The sequence below is a fragment of the Natrix helvetica genome, assembly GCF_964273705.1.
Source record: "Natrix helvetica genome assembly, chromosome: 4".
NCBI classification, from domain to species: Eukaryota; Metazoa; Chordata; class Lepidosauria; order Squamata; family Natricidae; genus Natrix; species Natrix helvetica.
In genome coordinates, this window is record NC_138550.1 from 77,844,006 (window position 1) to 77,866,201 (window position 22,196).

The following is a 22,196-nucleotide window of genomic DNA, read 5'->3' on the forward strand; positions in this document are numbered from 1 at the left end:
AGAAGAAGAAGAAGAAGAAGAAGAAGAAGAAGAAGAAGAAGAAGAAGAAGAAGAAGAAGAAGAAGAAGAAGAGTTTGTAGACCTTCTGAACTGTCCCAATGCCAAGGATTAGTACAGAAATTATCTGTGACTTCAAATTATTATGCACTCTATATTAGCATAATGATTTTTCTACCTTCCATGGTATTTCATTGCTATCTATAAGCTCCCAAACGCCCTTAAGCTTGTTAATAACTATTACAGCTGCTCAATGAAATGAATCAAGACTAAACTGAACTCACCTGAGCCTAAATAGATTAACCTTACTCAAGTATAACACTCTCTGAATTAAGATGGATCTTTTTGTCTCAACAAAGCTTAAACCCAAGTGGAATAAAACACAAGCTGGCTTTTAATCTTTAATGTGCACATTGACCAGATCCAAGCCTGCTTAGCTTTGAGCAGAGTTGTAAAGTAGTTTCTCAGCTCATTCCTAAAGACCCAGAACAGACCTTATTGACAACACATACATTTATTTAGTGTTACACAAGAACCTCATCTTTCAATGAATTTGAAAATAAGTAGTTTATGCTTTTACTAGTGGGCTTTCAAAAGAGTCAATTCACTCATTGAACTTGTGAGAAATCAATTGATGAATTTACATGTACAAACCACATCTTTTCAAAATTACAATTATTGCTATTAAATCCACTTTATAAAAATGTTTTAATGGCCCTAGTCTTTAATACAGGATTGCAAAATAAAAACACTATGTTGCATAATAAAAAAATTAGTAACTATCAATAGTTTGAAATTAGAGTCTAATAAAGTACAATATTAAAGTAACACATTTTAATACTGGAGGGCGCACTGGAGCATATTGTAGAGGAGCATATTGTAGATACACTTTCAAAATATGTAGTGGCATATTTTGTGGCCTATTCACCTAATGAAAAATATGACTTATTAGAATGCTACTATCTACCCACTCTTGTTCCATTTCCTTGATATCCTTGTTATCTAAGCTGATGAAAGGCATTCCTGTCCACTCCCACCAAATTATGGATCTGATTGTTCAGAGGGAATGCTTTTCAGTCCCCCACCAGCTGATTTTTTAAAAATCTAATTAGCCAATTCCCCATCAAAAGTACTTCCATTTCTTCTAGATAATAAAATTCAGTGCCATATACAAACCTTCCTGCAAGTACACATTCAGCATTTCCTCATCTTCTCTGGAAATATCAGGTAAAAAAAATAGAGAATCATTTTTCATTTGTATTCCAGTTGATGTTGGAATTAAAACCTTCCTAGGACATCCATGTAAATGTAAATTCATGTAAAAGTATGCAGGTAATGTAACTTCGGGATACCCCAATGACTAGAAACGTGTTATGGTTAGTGGGAAAACGAACTGCTGAGAGATCCAGGAGAATTAACAGATTATATTCCCTCTGTCCATTCCTTTGCAGTAAAATAATTAAGCTTGTTTCTATTCCAGACCCATGTTGCCAATCTAAACTAGAATAGATTTAAATAATACCTTTGAGGATTGCTGGATTTAAGAAAACACCACTTGCTCTGGAATATTGCCCTAAAAACAATAGTTAAAAGGCAATCATTATGACAGATCAGAGTCTAAATGTGAGTTTCCAAGAGCCTGCCCGGCACTATCACATTCTTAAGAGTAGTTTTGATACCATTTAAGATAAAAATGAATAAATATATAATAAATTATGATAAAGTAGACAAAGGGTAAAAATTCAATTAGATTTCAGATTAAGTACCATTAAGTTAAACCACAGTCCTAGTGATACTTTCCTGGATCAAATGATTATCTCATTCTATCCCCAGTGAAATTATACTTGACTCAGTTTTACAATCCCCTTTTTCTATACCCCACCAAGTGTAGTCGTTTTTGTAGTCTATCACCTCTTTGTGTCAATTGCTCCAAATATTTGAATTTCTGCTAGCTAATCATCATCTTGAGGGAGCAGTCAGTCTATCTCGTCAAGGACCTACTGACTCTTCATGTGGTTCATAGTATTCTTGATGTCTCTCAAACTATTCTTTCTCAATGTCCTTTTTCCTTTAGTCTTTCCGCTGACTTCTACTAGAGCAGGGCTGTCAAACTCCTGGACCACAGGCCAGATGTGTCACATGCTGGTCACTCCCATGCCCAGTTTAGTGAAGGAGGGAAAAGTCTTGATATGTCACAGGACGCCACCATGACAACATGTGTTTGACACCCTTATGGGAGAATAGAAAGGGTATTGCCTCATGTTGAAGACAAATCTAGTTCCAATTTCTCACCAAAGATGCTGTAATTGGTACTCCTTGTCTTCTTTAATTGAGCATTGATGGTTATTACTTGCTCTTTAGGATGATTTTAGGTTTCCCTCTATTAGTGAGCTCCCAATTCATTTAGCTCACGGGTGTCAAACTTGTGGCATTTTGTTACTATCATGTGAAGTTTTGTGACATTTTTCCCATTCGCAGAACTGGAGTGGCCATGACCTGCACATGACATATCCGGTCTGCAGGCCACCAGTTTGACGCCCTGATTTAGCCCTTACTCTCTTTTTGAACACTTTTTCCATTCTAATTCTTTTCCAAAACACTTTGCATGATGGTAGGACTACAGCATCAACACTTTTTTCTGAGCTCTGTTCCTCCTTTTCTAATATCTTGAAGCTATAACATCATCCTACATCAGGTGAAACTTCAGGCCCTACTCTGTAAAAGTATATCTCCAGGTCTGGCAGTGATAGTTCTATTTCATAGCATCTGTTTCTATCCTACATCTGATACAGCCGTGTGCTGCCTTTGTTGTCTAGATAATGGAGATCAGTATATAAGTAAATGAGTATTGTTTTGTTCTCCATCCTGTAGACAGAGTTATCAATCCAAAGCACTTTTTAAACTGCACTTAAGTGTTGCAGACCAGCAGTTCAGGAAAGGAAGCAGAGAGCTGTATTCCTTATCATAAAGCAGATGAATGAAAACTCACTTTTAATAATAAAAAAGCCTCTGTTTATACTCTATTAGATAAAAGCATAAGGGCTCAGTTCCCTGGGAGCAGCAATTCCCACTGAAATGAATGGGAGCTCGGTCCCTCTCAATTATTTCACAGAGAATTGTTCAGAGGAAATTTCTCGGAGATGGTGCCACATATCACAAAACTGAAAGGTAAATCACAGGTATACTGATTGCTTTCTGTACTGAAAATGAACCCATCTCTTTAAGTAATGGAAACTGGTGATATAATCTTTTGACAGCCTTGATCTTTAACCTTATTTGATCTAAAGCAGATTCTTTAGGAATGATATCATTTAGTTAAATCCCCTGAATTGAGAGTGTAGCATATTAATGTAAGCCATTTAAGGATATTATGTTACTAATAATTATTTTCCTCTCATTTGACTTGAACAGTGCGAACAATGTGCAACTGTCTTGAACTGAACCTTACAACATTTTGCTGGAAATATCTAATATCCTGCTTATTACAAAAATAATTTCAAAAGATATGCATGAGTAAAAGTTATCAATAGAATAGTTATAAAGGTTGCAACTAATAATGAGTGTTAAAAATTTAACAGAATTGGGTTTGGGTTCTATTTTTTAATGTAAGTTTGTATTTACTATTTATTAATATATTTATAATGCTATATTACAGACATTTTCATTAAATCTATGGTTTAACAGATATTAAATGCTCCTTTCCCCTGTGCTACTTACTAATTGTATGATAGTCATAGAGAATATGGGTTATTTAAATGAATCCATTAAAAAAGAATATTGACTCTATGCTGAAGATTATGATTTCGAATCCAGTGCAAATTGATCTAACAGTGACTTCATTATGCCTCCACTGACACTGTTTATTTACAGTTGCCCCTATTACATTTAAAAAATACTTATATTTATTGTTTATCTCCACTTGCCATAAACTGTTTTGGACCACAGTGTTGTGGACAAGCATAGGTGCAATGCTAGCTGACCTGAGACTTCCCACAACACTTCTTGTTTTCTATGTTGGAATTAACCCTTGTTTGACATTCTTCCAAGGAATGGGACCAATCAAGTGGAGATACTGGAGCAGGAATGCAAACAATGGGGTTCGAGGTGGTAAGTCAAAAGGTACTAGATGACCCATTTTGTGGCTTTTTGATTATGAGGTTTCAGACAGTTTCTTGCAGTTTTGGACCCCTCTCTGCAGAAACCCAGAAAGACAAGGGTTAAAGAAGATAGGAAAAGCAACGTAGCGGGAGGTAACTCAACAGAAAAAGCTGAGACAGGAGTGTTCAGTCTTTACATGTATGACCTTCTCAGCTCTGTAAAGCAAAGGAAAGCTTAAGTAAGATCATAAACATAATCACAAATTGACTATTTTGCTTAACAATGAAGTTACAAATCCCACTTCTGTTTACTAAACAATGACTAGTTGCAAACCTATTCATTTTACATTTTGTCCTTGCATTGGCCCAACCTATGGCTTCACCTAACTCTTATTACTTAGTGCGATTTTTTATATACCACCTAAAAAGTAAAGTACATCATTTTGCTCAAAAATATCAAGACACTTTAAGGGAAATAAAGACAAAGCCTAAAGGGAAAACATCTTGAAAAGGGATTTTGACCGGCTCAGGTAAAAGGTTTCAGAAATCCAGGCTCAGCTGTGAAATCTAAAAAATGGATGGCTATTCTTCAGTGGACATTGTTAACATACTTATTTTATATTGTATTTTGAAATGTATTTCTCAATTTACATGTTATTTGGAAATGCATCGTAGTGCAGACAGCACAGGAACATGTTCAATAAAATAAATGTAATGTGAAACATTTGCCTTCTAATTCCTTAGGCACATATATAGTTTGAGTTATGTCTGCACTGATATTTTCATGAACCTAAAATTGAATCAGAAACTGGATTCTAATCAGGGCTATAAAATGTGAAAGGTTAACTGGTGTTGTCGTTTTTTAAAAATTCATATGTTTCCTAATATATGTGCTCATACTAGATCAACCAAAAGAGCCTCTCAATCACTACAGCAAATTCTCTACACGTCCATTACTTTCCAAACATTACAGCCCAAACAATTCATTTCATTAAAACTAACAAATTCAACACAAGATAAGCAATACCAATAATTAAACTACTTCGGTTTATACTATTTATTAATATGATTTAAGCCAAAATCCAATGCACTAACATTTTTCTAACTAATCAGTTTTTTTTAAAAGCAATATAACCAATCTCTTATATAACCCAATACCAGAAACACCAAACAGATTCCTCAAAAACTCTCTCTCATGTTCTACATTTTCATTCTGGTATGGTTTGTAAAGATTCCAGTAATAACAGAGAGAAAAGGCACAGAGTTCCTCTTTGTCTTGGAGCCAGTTTTGGACAGGACACTAAGACTATGTAGTACTTGGATTTCATTGTGAAAATGATGCCCCAGAATGCATATGTGTGCAAACATCTTATTTGTCTGTAAGTCTTCAACAGGCTCAGGATTTTTTGTGCTTGGGAGGTTTAGATTAATATAACCAAGGTATTAAACTCATTTTAAAAACTAAATCCAAAGCATTGCATGGCCATAGTGCTTGTGTAAAGCAAGAGAGAGTGACAATGAATTATAATAAGATGTGAAATGCTTCTGGCACATGGCTGCAGTTCAATGCAAAAAAGATCACAAGATTTCATCATGCCCTATGGGAAATCCTCCAAATATGACCCCTTAGTGAACTAGACTTTCTCCATTCTTCCCATCCTATCTTTGATACAATCAAAATATTTCTAAAATATTTTAAGTGTTCCATCTAGACAGCTAGGCTACCATAACAATATGATTTTACTTGGGAGTAAGTCTCTGAGCCATTGAATCTTCCAAGTAACATGGCAATGACAATCATCAATAAGTCTTTGTCACTTTGCAATCTATAATTACAAAAGAGATTAAACAAATGACAAATCTAATCAATATGCATTCCAAAAGGTTGCAGTAGAGTTGACAAGTAAAAAGGATTAAAATCTGGTTTACTCTGGCCGGAGTTTACCACAAAGAAATAAGGAAGTTAGTTGATGTTAAAGGCTGGTTATACAGATCCATAATTGGAAGAACCCAGAAACATAGGAAATGAGCTCTTTGGAGAGGCCAGGGAAAACAGAGATAAAGTGGTAAAGGGGCTGCTAGTAGACAACTCTGAGTCAGTATGGAAATAAAAGTTTGGGGGCTTCTGGCAAGGATATACCTCAAGGAGTAGACATACAAAAATGAAACTGAGTTATAAAAACTGTAGCATTGTGGAGACAGAGACAGGGACAGGGACAGGGACAGGGACAGGGACAGGGAGAGAGAGAGAGAGAGAGAGAGAGAGAGAGAGAGAGAGAGAAGAAATGAGAGGAGCAGCACACATTTAATCTGGCAACATGAAGGAGGACATTGACTTAGATAGATAACAAAAGGAAATAAAAGCAGAAAGAGATCAGGTGAATGGAGACGGAAAAGCTACTTTCTCTAAGATAAAAGGAAGAAAGCATGAGACATTTCTTCTTGCAATACCATGCCTGGATGGGTCTCCACTTCCACTAACAAGGGGAGACAAATAGCTTGGTGTCAAGAGTTCAAGATGGAAATAGTGAGAAATAGTGGGGAAAAATTAAGAGGTTGGCAAGTTTCACCACCAAGAAAATCATCCAGAAAATTGACTAGTAAGGACTGAAGTTTGAAAAACCAGAAGGGAAGGGTGCACTGGATTCAAAATAGCTAAGATGAGAAGTTTCAAGATGGATCTAGCAACCAAGAGAAGAGTGAGACAACTGCTACATGGAAGTTTTATATCAATCATTTTTTCAAGGGAGTTTGTCGAAATACGTAGTGAGCCTGCATTTTCCCCCCAAAAGTTTTATTGGTTTTTATACATATATGGGGAAAAGGTAAGGGGATATACAAATTTTTTTGGCAGCTCCCACATTAGTGATAGAAATCCATCCAAAACTCACAATTTTTACAGTCTTAAAAACAAAAGATAAAAGATAAGCAGAAAGCAAGGTTTTATTCTATATTGTCAACCACGTGTTCATTCATTTTCCTTTGTCACTTTCTAGAATATCACCAATTACTGTTATTTCAAATACTTGTATTTTTGTGACCTGAGCCCTTTCGATATTGCTCCTTCCTCCCTGTCCCCAGAGGGAGCCTCGCCCCCCCACCTCTTGTCTTGCTTGCTGTCCTGTCCACTACCTTTGCTATGTTCATCCTCTAGGAGGGAAAGATGCTTTTTAATGAAGGCTTCCGCATCCTGCACTGTATTAATTTTAATCCTGTTTCCCTCCTAGAAGATCAACATTCCCTCTGGCAATAACCATCTAAACTAAATTCCTTTATTGTATAATTTCTTTGATAAGGAGGAATACTTCCTCCTTCTCTCTCTTATCTTTTTTGGAATCTGCTTAAGGATGGTAATTTCTTCATCTTTATATTCCAATGGTCTCTCCCTTTGGGTCCCAAGTACCTCATCCCTTGTGGTCCTCCTGAGGAATTTAACATGCACCTCCCTTGGAACATTATGACTTCTAGCATATGCTGAATTTATCCTATAGACTAGATCCATATCCCACCACAGCTGTTTTTTTATCTCTCTTAATATAATCTGCTAAGATTGTACTCATGATATCCTTAAAGTCTTCATTTTCTGTCTCTGGTAGGTTCTGGAATCTAAGAAAAAAGGACATTCTTTCAAATTCTATTTTTGCCAAAAAGTTTTCCAAGTCTACATTTCCCTTCCGGATTGCTTTAATCTCTTCCCCCAGCCCAGCCGCCCTCTCCTCCAACACCACAATTCTCTGTTTATTTTCTGTAATATGATGTTTAACATCTCTGAGTTCCTCTTTAAGCTCTGTCATTTCTTTTTTCAATTCATTTTGACCCTTCATAAGTTCTTGAAACATTTGGGAGACAGATAGTTCTTTTGGTCCCTCTCCAGTCCCCTCTTGCTGTAACAATGAGGTAATTTTTGTTTGTTGCATACTCAGACTGGAGGAGGCAGATGAGGGGGCCGAAAATGACTTGCCCGTTGGTGGTTTCTTAGGCCCCATTTGTTTAAAATTCAGAGATGTAAGTCTTTTCCCAAAAAAGATGGCATCCGAGGATTGCACAGCTGTGCTGATCCCAAAAGGCAAACAAAGTCCAAAAGTCCAGTTCGCAGTTCCAAGGCACTGAGGCAAACCAAAAGAAGTGGATCAAATAGTCAAAGTTCAGAAGAGCCACATAGCAGGGAGGGGTCCCAGTTTTCCCTCAGAGAGAGTAATAAGGCAACTCCAAAGGGTGTTTTTTTTAAGATAGTTTCAAAAGGCAGACTTCATTTATAAGTAGACAAACAAAGAAGGGCGGGCGCCATCTTGGCTCCTCTTTTCACAGGGAGAAAAAAAAACAGAGATCTCTATAAAACTTTTAAAGGAAAACAGCTCAGCAGTCATTTCTAGCAATTGTGATAGCGATCTTTCTCAGTTAGCTAGCTCAAATGACGGGTCAGTCTTTGTTCTCTCTCTTCAAGAGAGATCGTTCAAATTCCACTTAATCCGAGGGGGGAGTAGAAGGAAGAAGCCCCCCCTCTAATCTCCATTCAAATAGGTTGAACACAAAACTTACAGAAGTCTGCTGCTTTTCTTTAAAGCGATCGAAGAGTTCAGGATGAATCCCCCACCACCAGGGTCCAGCCGCACCTCCCCAACTGCTCTCTTTCCTCCAGAGCCATTCGGCGAAAGGGCGAACAGCTCAACGCTGTCCCTCGCCCCCCCCTCCGCTCCCTGGCTCCTAGGCGAAGCTGAAAAGCACCCCCGCCGGCTGCCGCCGATTCCGGGGGACTTCAGTAAGCTGCCCTTCGGCAGGAGACCCCTCCAGGGCCCCCTGTGCTCCTTACGGAGCCAACCGGGGAGACGAGCGGCGGACAACATGTCCGTCGCCAGCAGGAACTGGAAGTTGTCTCTCGTGAGCCTGCATTTTTTTTGGATAGGCAAGCCTATTCACAGGATGTATAGAGTTTCATCTCTTTAATCGATAGCACACTGTCATTTAATGTTATTTTTGTACCTGTGTGATACTGTCTACAAACCTGTATGGCTGTTGTTTTCCAATGGCAAACAGTAACATTATTCTTGTCTTTCAAAAACTAAAAATGTACCCACGGGTGAGGATTGTCTCTTAGACCCTGCCTTGGTTAAAGATTTGTCAATATCCTTGTTAGTAAATTGGAGCTGGAAGGAATGTTGCTTGGGATTCAGTTCCTCAAAAACAGCTTCTGTTTTTTGACCAGAATTACAAATAGTTCAACAATATTAAAATATTGTGATTTTAATTTTAAATATATTCTATTCTTTCAGCATCTCTACCGAACAACTTTGAAATAAAATTTAATTACTAGATTGGCCTGCTGAATAGCACAAGAGTTTAAATTTGATCTGAGGTGAATGTTACTCCTTCAGTACAGTACATGCTAGATAACTTTTTAATGACTGGATTAACCAGTCTTCTCCATTTCAATCCTACATGCTGAAAACGTTAGAAAAGAGATCCCTGTCATTCCACTGCATTTAAAAAAAAGTGAATTCAAATTCAGGAGCCAGATGTTTCCAATTTTTTTTTTGTAATGGTGAAACAACCTAAATAATTCAGTATTACTGTAGCCATTACAGAGGACATAAACTTATTTGTCCTGGTAAAACCATTACAGAGTGTTGGTAGAGTTACTAACACTAATTGCTTTGAACAAGAGCAAGATGAAGGCGAGAAGAAAGTTGATATTGATTTCTGCCTTGCAAAGAGGAGCCAGCCAATAGAAACATACACATCCCAAAACGCAAAGTGTAGAGAGGTAGCACTTTGCGCAGGAAGCATCATCAAAAAGTCTTGTGTCAGCCCAGTAGTAATTGGGTCTTTGAAGCTGCAAATGTGAGAAGTGAAAAATGTTCACCTTTAAAGCATGCCAGGTTTTCTGAGACAGACCCTTGGTTCAAGGAAGAATGTGCAGCTACGTGAAACCTGATTCTGGAAGGTCTCTAGAAGTTTGGCATAGGTTATGCTGGCAGTGACCTTGTAAATTTAGACAGCTGCTAGACGACTGCTAGGAGCAAATTATTACCGCAGTGGTAGTTTTCATGACTAGACTGGAAGCAAAAGAACACTTCCTTCAGTCTTACTGAGTCAACTTTCACCTCAACAGCAAGGCTGTTGAAAATCAGAAACTGTGATGCCTTAAAAGTTCAAGACAATTTTGGGAAATTTAGCAATTTAGCAATTTTGGGAAAGAAGCCTGATATTTACCTTAAAGGTATCATGTCATCAACCTCTGGGTTCCTTTCTCACAATTCACAATTTAAAATATATCTTTTGGAAAAAAATTTTTTCAATGTACTGGGAATGACATCGGGTTCTGGCATTTCCTTTGTTCAACAATTATTTCTATGAATTCATATTATTATAAGTAGTTATAGTATTCTTTATTTATTATCTGCTGAACAGAAATTGGGATGATCAAAAAGGGTAGTAAAATTAAATAAGAATACTACTTGTTTTTTTTTTAATTTGGAGGAAAATTATAGAACAAACTGTTTTTAAAGTGGTCACATCTTAACAAAAATAATCAATATAGCTAATCCATGAAGCACTGACTTTTATCCAAAATATTTAATTTACCCTGAGTGATGAACTCACAAAGCAAAATCTGATCAGTCATATAGCATTGTCATTTTATCCAGTTGATATATGATGCCTGATTGGCTAGAATAATTTGAGGAAGATGAAACTCAGAAGAGAAAATGCGTGTGTGTGTGTGTTATATTCCCAAATGTTTGCAGTCACAAAATAATATGGAATCAAAGATGCTTGCAATAAATAATTTAGCTCCAATACCAATTTTGACACAAAATAGAATCTCTACATTATTTGTTTTAAGGTTCTAGTTATTTCATGTGGACATGGAAGAGTTATGAAGACCCCTCCTTTTGCTACATTCTACAATAAGCTTCTCTCTTCATTAAGGTCCTGCTTGAAACAGAGAGACGGGCATTGCCTGAAAGGCATTTGCCATTATTGTGACTGGCATCAAACAGAAATACTTATGTATTTCAAATTAACTACAACCTACATATGAGGAAGTTTCTGTATGCATATTTTTAGTTACAGTTACACAACTGGGTTCGAAACTAAGCTGAAATGTTTGCTCACTCCTTGTTCTAATACAGCTATTCTGCTACTGGTGCTATTGGATTTCTACCCATTGCTTCTGGGGGTTCCTCCCCCTCCCTATAATTTTAACCTCCTTTAAATGAAGGTGAATTCTGGACATTATTAGTTAAAAGTATCCCTCAGACAGTAAAAGTGGGAGAAGTTGTTCCTGGCCAGAGGAGAGGGACAGGTGAGATGGATAAGCCAATAGACAGCCTCAGTTGAATATGTTCATTGTAACACCAGCTTCTTTAGGCTTGCCATACATAGTTCAACAATGCTTGCAAATAGAAAGACAGTAAATTGCATGTTGTCCAGCAACTCTGTTATGCTTCACAGAAGAAAGATGTTAATAGGGGATAAAACCATTAAATGGGCTATTAGAACATTTCAAATATATTTGCATAGCATGATACACCAGATTGTGAACAACAGCTGCATATTTCTTTATCTGTGGATCCACCATTCACCTCTTGCACGCAGAGGCTGCAAAGGTTATTTGCTTTAACCAGAGTAAACATGATGTCCATTTATGTGCCTGTTTCAACTTTTGGTATCTTGGAATAGGCACACACCACATATCTTTTTTTAAAAAAAAAGACATCATGATTCTCCAAGATGAAAGCCTGCTCTATAAAAGCCTCTCATGCTGACATGATAAGTAAATAAGGATAGATCCGCCCAAATTTAAACACTTTTAAGCTTCATTGATTTTAGTAGGAGAGATATGCCTGGGTTTTCTTCTCGCCTGCTGAATTTTTTTTAGGAGGAGAACCTTAAAAAATTAACATTTGTTTCTCCTCAAAACAGATAAGTAAGTTAAAGTTGCAACAAAACAAAATGGTCAATGTGAAACATTTGATGCTTCAGATTATGGGCTCATAACCCAGCTAATCAAAAAAAAATTGTGCATCTATTCCAGCTTCAGTTTCTTAACAGGGTTTTGGTTTTTTTTTTGTGGGAAGAAAAATGAGGGAAGAAATAGTGGAGAAAATGGAATAGATACTGTGTTTCCCCGAAAATAAGACAGAGTCTTGTTTTCTTTTGACCCCCAAAATAAGCACTTGGCCTTATTTTTGGGGAGGTCTTATTTTTGAACTGCAGGAGATGGCGATCATAGTCACCTCATGGCTGCTGCTGTATTGCAATATTTTCAGGAAGGCCTTATTTTCGGGAGAGGGATTATTTTAGTGCATGTGCTCAAAAGCCCAATTGGGCTTCTTATCCGGGGATATCTTATTTTGGGGAAAACAGGGTAAAATTAGCCCCATAAAATGTCCTCTTCCTTCTTATGCCATACAATTTTATGAATGAAAATGACATTATTTATTTATTTTGCACATAAATAATTCTTATCTTAAAGAATTATGTATTTATGTTTCTGCACACACAACAATTTGGGTTGTTTTTGTTGGAGGCAAGAAAAAACATCACAGATGGTTCTCCAAAATTATACCAAAAATCAAGCTGAAACCTGGTGAATGTTGACATGGGACCAACTCATACACTCTGGATACTGAATGTTACTGGCACCCTGTGATTATTAAACTGTTTTAAGAAAATCAGGACATTCTGGAACTCCCTGAATATATAATTCTTCCCCCATAATATGTAGCAACATCTTTTGTATAAAACTCTTGAAACCTTTTTCAAAATATTCTTATTTTTAAAAAAAGGATTGATGCAAATGAAAACGTTATAAAACTAAATTACAGTTGGAATGATTGACTAAAGTCATTATATGACTCTTCAATGTTATTCTCTTTTAGAAGCTAATATTGCTCTACCACATCTAATCAAAATGACACCATCAAGGTTATAGTTAGATTTTATAGACATTTTTCACACTGGTTAAAAAATCCAGTAAATCTGTTAAACAGAATCCTAGCTATTGAACTTTCCTTTTTTCCCTCTTCTCCCCACCTTTTTTAATTGAATGACTAGTGATGAGCTGAATCAATGGTATTACTGATTGATACTTTATATTAGCAAAATCATATTGACATTACTATTCTTTTTTTCAGCTACCAGAACTAATGTTGTTTGGTTTTTAAATAGTTACGATTTTTAACTCGGAAGTTCAAATCTCCATTGGCATCTCAGCAAGATTTCAATTGAGAGTTGTTATATGAGAATAGCAGGTGGTTTACTAAAGGTCGTCCCTGCGACCTATCCGCTCACACAGGGAGGGACTCCTCCTGGTGCCGTCCGCTAGGCAGTGTCAGTGGGCGACACCTAGGAATAGGTCCTTCTCTGTGATGGGCCCAACCCTCTGGAATGACCTCCCCCCCGACATTCGAACCACCACCGACCTCCGCTCCTTCCGTCAAAAGTTAAAGACTCACCTATTTCAATCAGCTGGCCTGGCACTCTCTTAGTTTTATCTCCCGGGGATTTATTTTAATTGGGTTTGGGTTTTTAATTGGGGATGTTTTTAGGGTTTTAGAATATATTTATTTCTTATACAGCCTATCTCCTCCATCCAAATGTATTTAATTGTTTTATGATTGTATTTTTATCTGCATTGACTGTACACCGCCCCGAGTCCCTTTTTGGGAGAGGGGGCGGTCTAGAAACCCAAGAAATAAATAAAATAAATAAATAAAGGTGTTTTTTTTTTAATCTCGTCTTCATTTTTTTTTTTATAAATAACTCAAGGCAGCAAACATGCCTAATAATAATCCTATTTCCTCCACAACAACCACTCTGTATGGAAGGCTGGCGAGTTCCGGTTCCGGCGGCGGCGGCGACGGGCAGCTCTTTGCCCGCTCCGGCTCCCCGGTGGGCTTCCCCACTCCTTGGGGGGCACAGGACACCCCGCAGAGGGGTCCTGCCGGAGGGGCGGCATCGCGGAGGACTCCTGCAGCGGCGGTAGCCGGCGGGAGCTCTCTCACGCGCCCAAGGCACCGGGGAGCAAGCTCGGAGGGCGCTTCGCGTTCCTACGCCTCGCGCCTCGCTATAAGCCGACTGGAGAATGCTACAATTGAAGGAAGCAGCTGCGGTGCGGTGAGGTTGCTTCTCTCTTCATCCCTTACTTTGCATGAAGATTTACTCAGCTTTTAAAACTTTAAAATAACTTTCGGAGCATTTTAGAGGTGCGGCTGGAGGGAGGGGGGTTTCCCCCCCCCCTTGGACAAGCGGCGAGAAACAATTTTGCTCTCAGCCCCCGGGGAAGGAGGAGGGGGGAGAGCCAACGAATGAAGCCTCACTTAGGCTGAGATGATTTTCTTTTCAATTTAATCCTACATATTACAATGATTTGAGGACTTTTGGAACTTTTTAAAATTTCGTTACGCCTCTGTGCCCAAAACTGGCAGGGCAAGATGGCACACTTCCGTTGTCTTTATGAACTCTGAAACCTGACTCCACCTTTAAAACTCAGGCTTCCGGTCTTTGTCTCCGTGTCTCCCAGAGGAATCTCTTGTGGATTGGTATTTTTTCAACCTTCTAGGGGAAATTTTCTATCTATTGCCAGACTTTTTGGAGAGACTCTCTTCTGCCTGGTTCTTCTGCTCCCGGATTCACCTGGCTACCCTTCTTTTCTAACTGCTTACTTCATATTTGGACTGAACTTCTAACGTTATAAAGGATGGCATCTAAAAGACCCCCTCCTGGAAAACCTGGCTTTGCCACTTCTGCTCCAACATCCGCAACATCCAGTCCAGCCACACAGTCAAAGATAACAGAATTGATGCAACATAAGACTACAGAGATGGACTTTCAACAAATGCTTCAACAAATTCTACAGGGCCAGGAGGAAATCAAGAAACAGCTAAGGGAAATGAAAGATGAAATTAAAGAAAATCAAGCCCAAATATATAAGAACTCACAAAGACTGAATCTTGTGGAAGGGGGGGTGGAGGAGGTGGGGGGGGGGTGGAAGCTGTGCAGAAAGGGAACAAAGATCTTGACATCCAACAGATGAAATTAGAATTTGAGAGAATGTCCTATTATCTTAGATTTCAAAATGTTATAGAAGAAGATGGGGAAAATATAAGGGACATCATGACAAACATTCTGGCTGACTACATACACAAAGAAAAACAACAGATGGGGTGGGATATAGACCTGGTTTATAGAGTGAACTCAGCTTACGCTAGAACACACAATGTACCCAGGGAGGTTCACATTAAATTCCTTAGAAAAAGCACAAGAGATGAGATTCTGGGTGTACAAAGGGGGCAAGCATTGACATATCATGATATGGAGATAACCATTCTGAAGCAGATCCCTAAGAAGATTAGAGAAAAAAGAAAAAATTATTCGCAATTAGCGAATAAATTATACCAGAAAGGGGTGTGGTTTAGATGGTTGATGCCTGAAGGTATGCTGATATTCTGGGAGGAGACAAGAATCAGAATTAATTCACCCATAGAGGCACAGGCCTTTATGGAAAAAAATAAACTACTTCTAGAAAAACCACCAGACACCACAACGGACACGCAGGACACGGGAGGGGCCAGAGCTCTGCCAGTGGAGGGAGATGGGGCAATAGCAAGAAGACTCAGATCACAGAAATAAATAAGAAAATCATATTATTATAAATTGACCGAAAGTGAAAATGGAATTATATTAGGATTTTATATTGAATTGTTTAATTTGATTGAATTTAATAATAGAACTAATATGCTGATTGTAATCAATTATATACTAATGCATTATATATAAATGTATACTATGGGTATGGAGGGAGGGGTGCCTCTCACATTTTGCAACTGCCAAAATTTGTATACCTGTCCATTTACCCTTTTCCCTATAAATTTTGAAAAGCCAATAAAATTTTATTACAAAAAAAAAAAAAAAGGAAGGCTGGCCTGAGAGAGTGTGTTACCCAGCTGGCTTTCATAGTTATGGCAGGACTAGAACTCAAGGTCCTGTGGTTTCTAGGTCAGGACCTTCACCACTACACCAAACTGACTCTGGTTGAGATGAAGAGTCTGGGGCATCTAATTTCTCTCAATTCAATTCAATTTCAATTTATTTGTGCTTCTAGACCGCCCCCTCTCCCAGAAGGGACTCGGGGCGGTGTACAGTCCATAGAGAATATCACAAAAATACAATAAAAATTAAATATGTACAGTTTGGAGGAGGTTAAAATGCAATTAAAAGAACTGTACAAAGCTAAATAAATATAATTTTTTTTAAAATCCCTAAAACAGACACAACAGATTAAAAAACCCTAAAATAACCAGATAATAATACATTTGCCAGGAGGGACAGTTGTAATTATGCCAGGCCTGCTAATCGGAACAGGTGAGTCTTCAATTTTTGCCGGAAGGAGCGGAGGTCAGAAGTGGTTCTAATGTCGGGGGGGAGGTCATTCCAGAGGGTTGGGCCCATCACAGAGAAGGCCCTACTCCTTGGTGTCTCAAGTTATATACACACCTGAAAGAAGAGATTGTCTGGTCAGCTGAAAAATATATCCCTGTCCAATCTTCTCCAATTGATGGAATTGCTAGACATATGCTGATATATTCAATTCTCTTTTTATTTATATACCATATATCTTTCATTCAGAAATTCATGATAACCTATATAGCACTTCTTCTTGGTTTTCTCTACAAGGACAACCTTATGAAATAAATTGGACTGAAAGTGACTGGCTCAACATCACTCTGCGTTTATGGAGGGAGAGAATTCATTATCTTTTTTGAGAAATTTTGTTCATATTCTGATTGTGGGAATCATGGTTTGGTTTCAGATGATACCCAGAACTGACCCATTCAAATCAATGTTTCAAACTCATAGTTTATGTCCCATTGATTTCAACTAAGTCCAACCTCCTGATCTTGATGAGTTAATTCCAACAAAAATTAACATCTGTCACAATACTGTGCCTCCTAAAACACATTCAAATCTTATCCCAGCTTACCCATGCTATGAGCAATATGTATGCAAATTTGCACAGGAATATATATGATCAAGATCTCTAGAGGTGCAAGATAATATTAATTTCCTCAGTCCCATGTATATAAAGTTACTCCACTCATTACGGTATTATGGGCAAAACTAAAATGCTATTCCTTGAAAAATGATAAATTCAGGCAATAAAATCTGCCTTCTACTCTGGACAGTGAGTGACCTGACCCTTACTTTAGGGGGGGGGGGGATTCCCAATTGTCTCAAAATCACCACTTTGAAATCTCCTCTCACACCTGTAAGACTGTAAAGTACATCTGCTAAACAAAAAAAATAGACCTTAGGCAAGGTTTGAATGCATTAGTGGAGATACAGAGCTGTGAGTGAGGAGATACTGAAATTTGTCCAACACACATGCCAAGATCACAGTTTTCACAATGGGGATGGTGAAAGAACCTCTGCACAATGACAATACTATTGCATATTATTGTTAAACTTTTCTGGGGGACAATTACTTGCTTTTCCACAGCACTTTGAAGATTAAACAGTTTAAATTTGCTGTTGAAAACTCTGTATTCAAAGCAGCCTTGAATAATTAGTGAACCGTGTCATCTGGCCTGGGCTTAAATGGAGGAAAAAAGGAGACTCCCAAATTTGTGTTTTCCATCTAAAGTGTGTAAATAATTGTTCTTTGATTGTGTGTTTTCCAGGTGACAAAAGGTCCCTTCCAAGAGGCTCATATTTGTCAGTCCTCTAGGTCAGAGAGGATTATTTTTCAAGGATGAAGAAGGGCAATATCTTGCTGTCTTTCTAGGAAAAGTCTGAGGGGAAATATATATGGCCCTTTACATTGTCCTTTTCTTTCTCTATCTTACCCAAATAATGTAGAGATGATTAGGTGTTCAGGAGGTGACCCTAAACAAAGATTAATCACAGATTACTGCTTACATCACCCTTTTTCAAGATGACATCTTCCAAATGTATTAGAGTAAAATTCCATCATCCCTAGGCACCAAAACTATGAGCTAAGAGTAATAGGAGTTTTACAATTTTTTTTAAAAAAGAGCTTATCATATTGGGGGATGCCGATCTACAAGCCTAAAGGTGATTTTCCTACTTATTCCTCACCATGTAGTATTAAATTTGTAAACCTGGCTCTTTTCTAATCTATATTCAATTCTTATAAGGTTCCCAGTCCTATTATGAGAGATAAAGACAAAAACAAAAAACCTCTTTCTCCACACCTTGCATAATTTTATAAAGCTGTCCCTTATAGCCATCTTTGTTTCTAAACCAAACCACTTGTAGGGAAAGTGTTCCAGGCCTTGATCATTTCAGTTTGCCTTTTCTGTATTTTGCCAGATCTTTTGATGTTTCCTTTTGATTAGGAATTGCCTCATTAAGATTCGATTCCAGTCCTTACAACCAATGGCCCTGTTTTATTAGCTAGCTCCTTCATCCTGATCAGAGCTTCCATCAGCTCTTACCACCGCACATTTTGATTTCTACATGCTGTTGAGGGTTTAAAGAAGAGGAACCCAATGTAGAACAATCATGCAAGAAGCTTTCAATAGACTAAAAATCACCAAAGCAAAATCATGAGCCTGCAGTGAATAAAGAATAAAAAGAAAAGTGAAACACAGTTGGTGCCATTTTTATTTATAGAGCACACATTTCCAGCAACATTATTCCTCTTAGTCCTTGAGGAAGTAATATACTCTCACCCTTAAAACGCTGTAAGTAGTCGATAATCCATTATTACAGTAAGCCGTACACTCTCACAGTAATTATCTAATAACCTCTTATAAAAGACCGTAACTTCCTAATCTGTTTATAATTATCATTTCAATGATCCTGAGCATTAATCTCTGACCTTCAGCAACTCTGACCTGATCTTAATTAGCTCTAATATCAAATCATCTCTATATAAGAAACTAGCCATGACCAAATGAATGAACCTCAGGTACAGTTAATTTCGGGAGCAATTATCTTTCCATGTAGGGAGATTTAAATGATTATCTGCACAATTTCACACAGTTTTATGTAATTCTGCAACATTATAAATTCTGTTTTAAATCATATTTCAAAGGCAAGACTCTGCTGACTGCCTTTGTATCATATACTAAGTAACTAGATTAGTACATCACATTACTGTTGTATAACAGTGGATGAGTTTTGTGTCCTTGTTTTCAATTACATGGGGAAAACAGAATTTCACCAAAGGAAACTCTTGTGTGATGTGATGTGGTGTGGTGCGTGTGTGTGTAGAATACAAGAAATATCACAATAGAGAAGTTTGGGGGATCCAGTGTTAATCAAAAGAAGTTTTAAATAAATTCTTCACTAAAAGCCAGTGACCATATTGATTGGACATAAATGTATACATGATCGTTATAAAAGCTAACAAATATCTAAAGGCCTTGGCTACTGCATTTACTGATTTTTACATATTTACATATACAGAGAAACATGTAGATATAAATATGACATTTCTATACTGATGTAAAGTAATAGGCAAATTCTTGGCTAAAGCAGGTTTTTATAACTAGCTTTTATAAAAAGAAAGATACCTTCATGTAACACTTATAATTCTTATCGTACATTAACTCTTCCATTTTGAACAACATGCAAGAAGCTCTAAACTAGGCTCCAGTCAATACTAATTTAAAAAGTAACAATCCTTTTTTTTATTGCACCAGGTAATAAAGGACCAGGTAAATCATCAGCCAGTCTTTGAGACATTACTCACTGAACAGGATTTGAGAGTATGCAGTAGATACTATAATTGTACATTAAAATAACTAACTCAGCAACTTATATCTTAATTTGGTTTTTGTTTGTTTGTTTGTTTCTTAGTTATTTATTTAGATTTCTAAGGTAGCTCAATTCAACAGTGCCTCTGGGCAGCTCACAAATTAAAAACAAATTCACAGAGCATTACCCCCCCCCAAAAGATTAAAGTTGATCATAACAAGGGAATGTGCCAACGTATATCACAAGCTAATTCAAATAGTTCAGTCCAACTGTCATGGCTATCTCTCTCCTATCCAAGTTTCATGAGCTGACAGACTGACATTAACAATGTTCATAACAATATGAACAATCAGGGAAAATATGCTCTCAGATAACGAAGTTCTATATGACATTGATGTCTTTATACGTGATAACCAACACCTTGAATTGCACTGTAATCTCATTGGTACCCAGTGCAACTTCATACTAGGGCTGTCATAATGGGCATAAGGAAGCATGCCCATCACTGTTCATGTTGCTGAGCTTGGACCAGCTTAAGCTTCCTAGTGCTCTGTAAGGTACGCTCCATATGGAACACCTTGCAGTACTCCACTTGCAAGGTAACTTAGTCATGAGTGACAGTGAGAAGAGACTTCCAATCCATAATAACTATAAGGTAGCAATCCCCCCAAAATATATATCTAAATCTATTAGGAATTATATACAGACTCCAGTAAAACAAATCATTCAGAACGTCATTAACTGGAGCTGTGTCCAGCCTAGCAGATACACACCATGCAATTTTGAATAAAATGCGTAAGGAATGCATTTGATAGAAGACCAAGTTCCACTTTTCATTCTGTATACTTAACAACCGATAGTATAATTCAGCCAAAGTCAAGTACTATTAATTATTTCTACTTCCAATTGTCTAGTTAAATAAATCCTATGTTTCTGTGAAGTATTTGATTAAATTTCAGAGGACAAGGGTAAAAAAAAAATGTCATTTAGACGTAGGAAAACCAAAAAAGATTGAAGTGCTGTACCTTGGTATATTTAGCATGAAGAAGAAGTTTAAGAATTATTTTAAAAAATCAAATATTTGAAGGGCACTGACAAGAATATGGTGGCAAATTAGTTGTTGCTTCACCAGGTAGGACTTGAAGCAAAGCATTTAAATGCTGGGAGACTAGTATAGATCTATTTCGAGCTAATTAGCTCTCATCAGCTAGCCATACCCTTACTGGGATTTGAACCTGGGCTGTATTATATCTTAGGCAGGAGCCTTAGCCACTAAGCCACAGGCTCGCCTCCTTATCAGTTGAGCCAAGGAAATAGGTATGTATTTGTGTTACAACCCCTTGTATGCCCAAATATGGGAGGAAGGTCACTACTCCCTCTTTCTGTCCTTCGGCTCATCACAGAAGACCATGCAGGCAGAAAACCATATTTTTATTTTTAATGTTGCCTTTTTATATTTGTGTTGTATTTGTACTGATAAATAAATAAAGGGAGACTAGTATAGATCTATTTCGAGCTAATTAGCTAATTAGCTAATCGAGCTAATGGAACACCCTGATCATCCAACTTCTTTCTGATTAGGAGTTTCAAAAATGGAACTAAATGTCACCAGTGGTGGGTTCCTATTGGTTCAGCCTGGTTTGGCCAAACCAGTAGTGGTTTGGCAGCCTGGGTCACTGAAATCAGCAGTGACCCAGGCTTGTCATGCCCCCGAACTTGTTCTCCCAGTGGTGCTATAGGTGCCGCCATCTTGTTTTTTGCTTCTGCACATATGCAGAGCATTTTTTTTGCATTGTGCATGCACGCACAGCACGCATTAAGCATGCCCACGAGCGAACCGGCAGTAGTGCCTGCTGGAACCCACCTCTGAATGTCACCTATTGGAATGGCACTCCAGTAGGCATCAGCTCCAAATTAAATTAAATTAAATTAAATTTACTTTCCAGTTTCATTATTCATTAGCATTATTTTTCCATTTATGGAAACCAATTGTAAATAAATTCAGCATCACTTACAGATATTGATTCTCCCGTGCTTTTTTTGTTCCTTCATTCCTTTGCCTTCCTGATTGTTACATTTAGAACATAACAATTTAAAGACCCAAAGTTAGTTAATTAGCTAGACAGTTTCATTTATTTCCTCTTTTATTTTCACTAATTATGTGCTGTCATCTCCTCCTGAGAGACTAGGAAGTGCATAATAAAATCAGCACATACCACCACAACTTCATTAAACAAAGAAAACACATCCTATAGACCCAGTTTTCAAAGTATTTCCTCCATGATTTTGCTAGTTTAATTGCACGTTCTGCGCTGAATCAGCATTAGAAAAACACAGTTTTGAATGCTTTTCTAGAAAGACCATCAGGGAAGAGGT